Below are 7,432 nucleotides of genomic sequence, written 5' to 3' on the forward strand. Positions count from 1 at the left end.
CATCAACCATAGGTACATCATCACCAACATCTATATCTACCTTTTTATCCATAGTTTTGGAGACAAAGCAAGTAATTGACCAAAGGTGATATGAGCTTCCTTTTCTTTAAGGTCGGACAACAAGTCATAGCTTCCAATGCCTTATTCTAAAGGAAATTCTAACTGGCTAAAATTCTCATTCTAGATGCCCTCTTTTTCTTAATATAGCGTTCCTCTTCTTGATGTTTCTCATCTACTTCTTCCTTGCTTTCTTCTTCTTCTTTTACTTTACCACGCCCCCGTTTAGCCATCATTACCTCTCTCTCCTCATCCCCTGAAGAAGCTTCTAATAAGGATACTTGTTTTTCTTCTTTCTTTCTCAATCTAGGACACTCGGGGCGATAGTGACCTTTTTCATTACATTCATAGCAAGTGACCCCACTCTTATCTGAAGGCCTATCCTCACTCTTTAGTGCTCTAGGTTATCGTGAATTAACCAAATGCAATTTCAAATCAGCAAACTCTGCCATCAATTGGGAGATATTATGATCTAATTTACAAGGACTTTGGTACCTGAGGAGTGCCCATTATCTCCACCTTAGAAGTTCAAGCTATTGAAGACACAAAAGAGGATTAGATCTTTAGTGAAGCTATGAAGATAGTGGGAGAGAAGGAAGGAAGCTCACTTGTGGCTTTCTCACATACACAATGGGGGAATACACACAAAGGTGGAGGCTGAAAACAGTTTTCCTCTTCTTAGTTGTGAAAGCCAAAAGAACTCTAGTATAAAGAAATAGAAGAACCCTATATCTGGGTCTCAAACCAAACTAAGCTAACTAAGGTGGCATACTAACTGAGCCATGAGCTAGAGTACATAAGGATAGCTGTCATCCAGCTATTATTCGTGGGCGGTGTACCAACCGTATCTGCAGCTAAGAAGTCGGTGACATAAATGCACAATGGTCACCCTAGCATATCACGAGTGGAGCTCGATATCTTAACACTCCCCCTCGAGCTCAATCCCAATTCCTGCACACCAAGCAGGTCTCTGAACTTGCGCAGCTCCTCTGCACCCAATGCCTTCGTGAATATGTCAGCTACCTGATCCTCTGTGCTTACATAAACTAGATCAATAAGACCTAGTAAAACCTTCTCCCACACATAGTGATAATGCACCTCAATGTGCTTTGTTCTAGCAAGATATACTGGGCTATTTGCCAAGTGTATACTGCTCATGTTGTCACAATAAATGACAACTGGCCCATCTGTAGACTGATGCATATCATAGAGTAGCTTATGCAACCAAGCTACCTCACATGCAGCCATTACTGCACCCTTATACTCAGCCTCTGTGATTAACAAGGCAACTGTAGGCTATTTCTTGCTGCTCCAAGTGACTGCAACACTCCCAAAAGAGAACACATATCCACTGGTAGATTTTCTATCAAAAATACTACCAGCCCAATCAGCATCAGTGAATCCATGCAACTGTATCTGAACCCCAGTCTCAAAAAATATTCCATACTGCAATGTGGACTTCACATACCTGAATATGCATCTAGCCGCATCCAAATGTGGTTTCCTTGGAGCCTGCATAAACTGACTTACCAATCCAACAGCATAGCTCAAATCTAGCCTGGTAATAGTCATATAAATCAAACTTCCTATTATGCGTCTGTACATAGTAGGGTCTTCCAGAAGCTCACCTGCATCTACGCTCAGCTTCACATTCTGCTCCAAAGGAACTGAAATAGGCTTACAGCCTGTCATCCCATATTTGGACAGCATGTCCAATCCATACTGCCTTTGCAAGAGCTATATCCCACTTGGTGATCTAATCACCTCAATGCCCAAGAAATAACGCAGCTCTCCCAAATCCTTCATCTCAAACTTTTGCTTCAATAGCATTTTCACATGAAGGATATCTTCATCACTATCACCTGTGATAATCAAATCATCAACATAAATGACAAGCAGCATAATACCTTTCTCTATTTTTCTCACATAAAGTGAGAAATCTGCCTTGGAAATCTGAAAGCCAATAGTGACAAGATACTATCCTATCTTGTCAGACCATGTTCTAGGTGCTTGCTTCAAGCCATACAAGGCTTTCTTCAACCTGCAAACAAACTCAGGATGAACAGCATGAACATAACTTGGTGGCTACTCCATAAAGACCTCTTCTTCAAATCACCATGCAAGAAGGCATTCTTTACATCCATCTGATGTAAAGACCATCCCTTTGATGCAGCCATAGCAATGACTACTCTTACGATTGCCATCCTTGCAACCGGACTGAATGTTTCTTCATAATCAATGCCATATGTCTGTGCATACCCCTTGACAACTAATCTTGCCTTGTATCTATTCACAGAACCATCTGCATTGTGCTTCACCTTATAGACCCACTCCAGCCAATCGCATTCTTGTCTTTAGGCAAAGGCACCAATTCCCATGTAGCATTTGCTTCCAAGGCATCCATTTCTTCATCCATGGCTTTCTCCCATTTTTCTTTTCCCATGGCATGCTAAAAGAAGTGGGTTCTGGTTCCTGTATCACTTTGACCATATAGGCATAGTGAATGGCTGTAAATCCATCATATTTCAGCCTATCCACAGGATAACTAGCTCTAGTAGACCTGCACAAAATAGGATCACTTCTAGGTGCTCTCAAAACATCCCTGGTCTTCCTTACTCCAGGTGTAACAATAGAAGGAATACCCAACTCATCATCAATGCTCTGTTCTGAGCCACTGGATTCACCATCCACATAAGAGTGACCTGCATTCACATCAAACATGGGCTGATCTACCTTCTCTTTTCCTTTTCGTGATACTTGTGTACCACTATCTGCATTGCTTTGAGGAGATTCTCCTGATCTCAATCTGCCTGTCCATGGAGAAGTATGTGAACCACTACTAGAGGACACTATAGGTCCACTAATATTTTGTGATTGCTGCTATGAATTCTGTGCAACATTACCATTTTGTGCATCCACATCAATCATCACATTTACTGGTTTATACCAGCTGCTCATCTCATCAAAAACAACATCTCTGCTCAAGGGTTATAGCATCTATACCCTTTCTGCTACAGAGAATAACCAATAAAGATGCACTTATCAGCTTTTGGATCCAACTTGGACCTCAACTCATCTGGCACATGAACATAGGCAATGCAACTAAAAATTTTCAAATGAGAAATATCTGGTTTCCTACCAGTATACATCTCCTCTGGCGTCATGCCATGTATTGCTGCAGTGGGAGTCCTGTTCATTATGTAAACTGCTGTAGCAACTGCTTCAGCCCAATAATAATCTGGTAGGTCTTTTTCATTTAGCATGGCCCGAGATACCTCTCCAATATGCCTGTTTTTCCTTTCTGCAAGTCCATTTTGCTGTGGGGTATGACTGCATGAATATTGCTTCTTTATGCCATGCTCCTACAGGAACCTTCTCGGGGGGGTCACTCATCATATGTAACCCTATCACGTGAGTTCAACAGAAGGATATTTTTTATTCCTAAAATTTACAGAAATAAATATACATAAGGGACTATTTAAAATAGTTTTGGAAAAAATTTACAGATTTGTATAGAAAAGGGGTACATTTTATTAATGAAAAAATTTACAGATAAGGGATTTTAAATATAGGCCTTGAATGCACATGATATAGAGGGTTTATACATAGTGACCCCCGCGAGGGGACCTTGCAAAATTATTTGAGAGGTACTCTCCCCCTCCATCTGACCTTAGGCATTTTATTTGCAAGCCTGTTTCTTTTTCAACCATAGCTTTAAAAGCTTTGAAGTGCCCAAACATTTCACTTTTCTTTTTCATAAAATACACCTAAACTTTTTTGCTGTAGTCATCAATAAAAGTGAAAAAATAATGACAGCCTCCAATAGATGCAGCTTTAGTAGTCCACACATCAGAGTGGATTAATTCCAATGGCTTCTTACTCTCTTGAACATGCCTAGGAAATGGTTTCCTTGCCTGTTTTCCAAATTGATAGGCTTCACATACCTTATGCATTTCTGCAACCTTGAATTTAGGCAATCCTGCAACAATATTTTGGGCCTGCATTGATTTAAGTCGCTGTACATTAACATGACCAATGCATTTATGCTAGATATCAATATTTGCAACTACACTGGTCCCATGTGCAAACATTGCTGCACTCAATTCAAGCATGTCCGCCTCCAACATAAACATCATTCCCTTCTTCTTTCCTTTTGCTATCAAGTGACCGTTATTTTTCATATCCTCAACAAAGCATCCATGAGGATTTTCTTTCTTGGTCGCAATGCGAAGTGCCTCCATGTATGTTGTTGGATCTTTACTCATTACTTTTGAGCAAAGACGAGGCTCGAAAGCCATAACAAATTTGCTCATCTTTAAGTGCTCGATCCCTACGATACTTTGAGGGGCCGATGATGCAGATGCCATAGCTTGCAAAGCTACCCTTTCATATGTTGTCCATAAAGTTTCATATCGGATTGCCAATGCAAAGACCATCTCACCCACTCCTTGATAAAACCGATTCAACATCAACATCAAACCACTTGGCGACTCCACTCCCCCAAATCTCTGCTTCATTGCAGCCACCACTTGGTCCCAGTCCTCCTTGGTAGAGTCTGGCAAGACCTCATGCCAACTCAAGGCTACACCTTTAAGAAAATTAGGCAAAATCTCTGCCCGATCCTTCATGGACCATCCAGAAAGCCGGCATCCTCGAACAAAATCCCAAAGATAAGACTTCAGGTCTTCCCCTTGGGCCCCTCAAAAAACTGGAATCTTCACCATGATGAAACACAACAAAGAAACACCAAGATCCAAATAATATTCCAAACAAGATCCCATAGAGCCTTAGTATACCAAGACCAACTTATTATGCATAACCACTTGAAAACCCTCCACAATGTGACCCTCAATAAAATCTTCAAAAATAAGTGACCAACCAGTACCATGAAAACATTGTGAATACATGCATTCAAGAATCACCCTTCAAGCTAGGGGGTAATAAACTTCACGCACCTCTTCACTTCTTGCTGCTTTCGAATTGAGTGATAGAGATATTCATCACTGGGAAAGTGATATTAAAAAGAAGCATTTATACCAAGAGACCACACCATACTATCCTCCCTTATATGAGAATAAAGATGGTAACATCCCAAGTGATGTCATACTTCAAGCATAGAGAGAAGGAAAGGATCAGTGGAGGCCATAATCTCAATAAGCTGGTTTGTGCAAAAGAGAAGAACGATACGTTGTTGGAAGAAGATTTTGCGGCTTAACATGACATGAACTGATATATATTGAGGAGTTTGAAAGGGCTGATTGGGTTGGATGGGTACATTCCAAGGAAACATTGCACCTCCTTCATAGACACCTTTACACTTAGCTCAAAACACTCTCCAAATTGTCTCATAAGACACATAGACCCATAATTTTCAGCAGACACATGATACAAAACACTAAAACACATATCAGAATACTACAAACACAAGGGAGAAGAAGAGGTTTCATACATACAAGAGGGAGCCGAAGCTCCAAGACTTCTCATAGAGAGAGAATAAACTAGAGAGAGATGGACTCAAGAGTCTACATAAGAGAATATCTACAAGAGAGAGAGAAGGCTCATGGAAGAGGCTTGAGGAGGCTAGAGCTACAGCAACATGAGGCCTTATGGTGGAAGAGATGATGAACAAGGGAGAGGAGGGCTCCTTTTATAGAGATTTTGTCACCCTCCTTCACCCATCTATAATTGTTGCCTTTAGATTCTTTTCCCCATCAATCACATAAGCTCGTATGTCACCATCCATGTCCTTTTTGGCTACTCTTTCCATTTGTCCCATAAAAAGATGCTCAAGACTCTTAAAATATTGAGAAAGTCAAGAGTCTCCCCACATGGAGCCCATAGGGACCCTCTCTTTTCCATATGTCCACATCCTCCTTATTCCACATGGAAATTCTAGAAGGATTCCTCTTGACTCCACATTTCTAGGATTCTCCTAGTCTCTATGGGATGGACCACTCGACGGAGCACCTTCTCTTTTCCCAATTGATAAAGAATGTCATCAACAATAGTATAGGGACAAGCCTTCCTTACCAATCTCTACTTCTGTTGTGGAGTTAACCCTTGAGGAAACATGCCTTCTTTCACATATTGTTAAACATCTTGCACTTCTAGCCATCTAGTGTCTACCAAAGAAACCACCCCCCGATCTTGTACTACAATGGCTTGAGTAGCTAACTCATCTGCCCTTTGATTTTCTTTTCTGTTTATATGAACAAACTTGCAAAAATCAAATTGACTACAAAGTGCCATAGCCTTTGATTAAGCTCCTTCAAATGAGGACTACTTGTCTTGTAATGCCCTTGCATTTGCTTTATAAGCTGAGAATCTCCTCTTACTACCAATTCTTTAACTTGACTTTGAAGAAAACCCTCCAAACCAAGAATCAAAGCATTATACTTAGCTGCATTGTTAGTTGTGATACGTGGAAGCTCTTTTCCTCTTGCCCACACCTCTTGACCTTCAGAATTCTTCAAGACTATCACCCCGGCTCCTTGTTGGTGTGAAGGACTAAAAGCCCCATCAAAACACAAAACAAAAGCTGTTGGTGGTGTATCCATTTCATCTTTAATGTTCTCCTTACATTTCTTTTCTTCTCCTAGATCATTCAACCTGTGAGCAAATCTGCCATAGTGGACCTAGTGGTATATTTAGTGACAAAAGAGAAAGAGAACTCTTGAAGCTCTGAAAACCATTTTACAAATCTCCCCCTAGGGTTAGGCTTGCAAACTAGATATGCTAATATAGATTGAGAGGTAAGGAAGAAAAATGGCCGAGGTAATAAATAGAAGCGAAACTTTTTGAATGAAAACACCAAAGAGAGGGCTTGCTGCTCCATTTCTTCATACCTTTTTTCCACCTCTATAAGCTATCGGCTGGCATAATAGATGGGTTGCATTCTACCTGCCTCTCCTTTTTGTAGCAATACAACACCAATTGAATGCAAAGCTACACATACACAATATGCCCCAACAAGACTACTGTTGTTTGAGCCAAATGACACTTGCTAGGATTTAGACACCCTTTTGCTTCATCAATACTAGCTAAGGGCATCTTTAACTTCTCCACGCACCGAGAATAAATGCGAAAATCATGCAAAAACATTCGTATGAACTTTCCCAGGTAAGGCTCGAGCACTTGACTCATAAACCTTTGGAATGTATCTAGTGCATTGGTCAACCCAAAAGGCATTACTCTATAAGCAAAAACTCCCCAAGGTGTGACAAATGATGTTTTCTTTTGATCTTCCTCCCGAACACACATTGGAAAGTACCTAGAGTACGCATCACATACGGAATACACCTCATGCCCTGCTACTTGGTTGAGTATTTCATCTTGGAATGGCAAAGGAAAATGATCCCTCTTAGTGCATGCATTC

This window comes from Dipteris shenzhenensis, chromosome 20 (genome assembly GCF_047967505.1).
Source record: "Dipteris shenzhenensis isolate YYH24624 ecotype China chromosome 20, Dip_SZ_1.0, whole genome shotgun sequence".
NCBI classification, from domain to species: Eukaryota; Viridiplantae; Streptophyta; class Polypodiopsida; order Gleicheniales; family Dipteridaceae; genus Dipteris; species Dipteris shenzhenensis.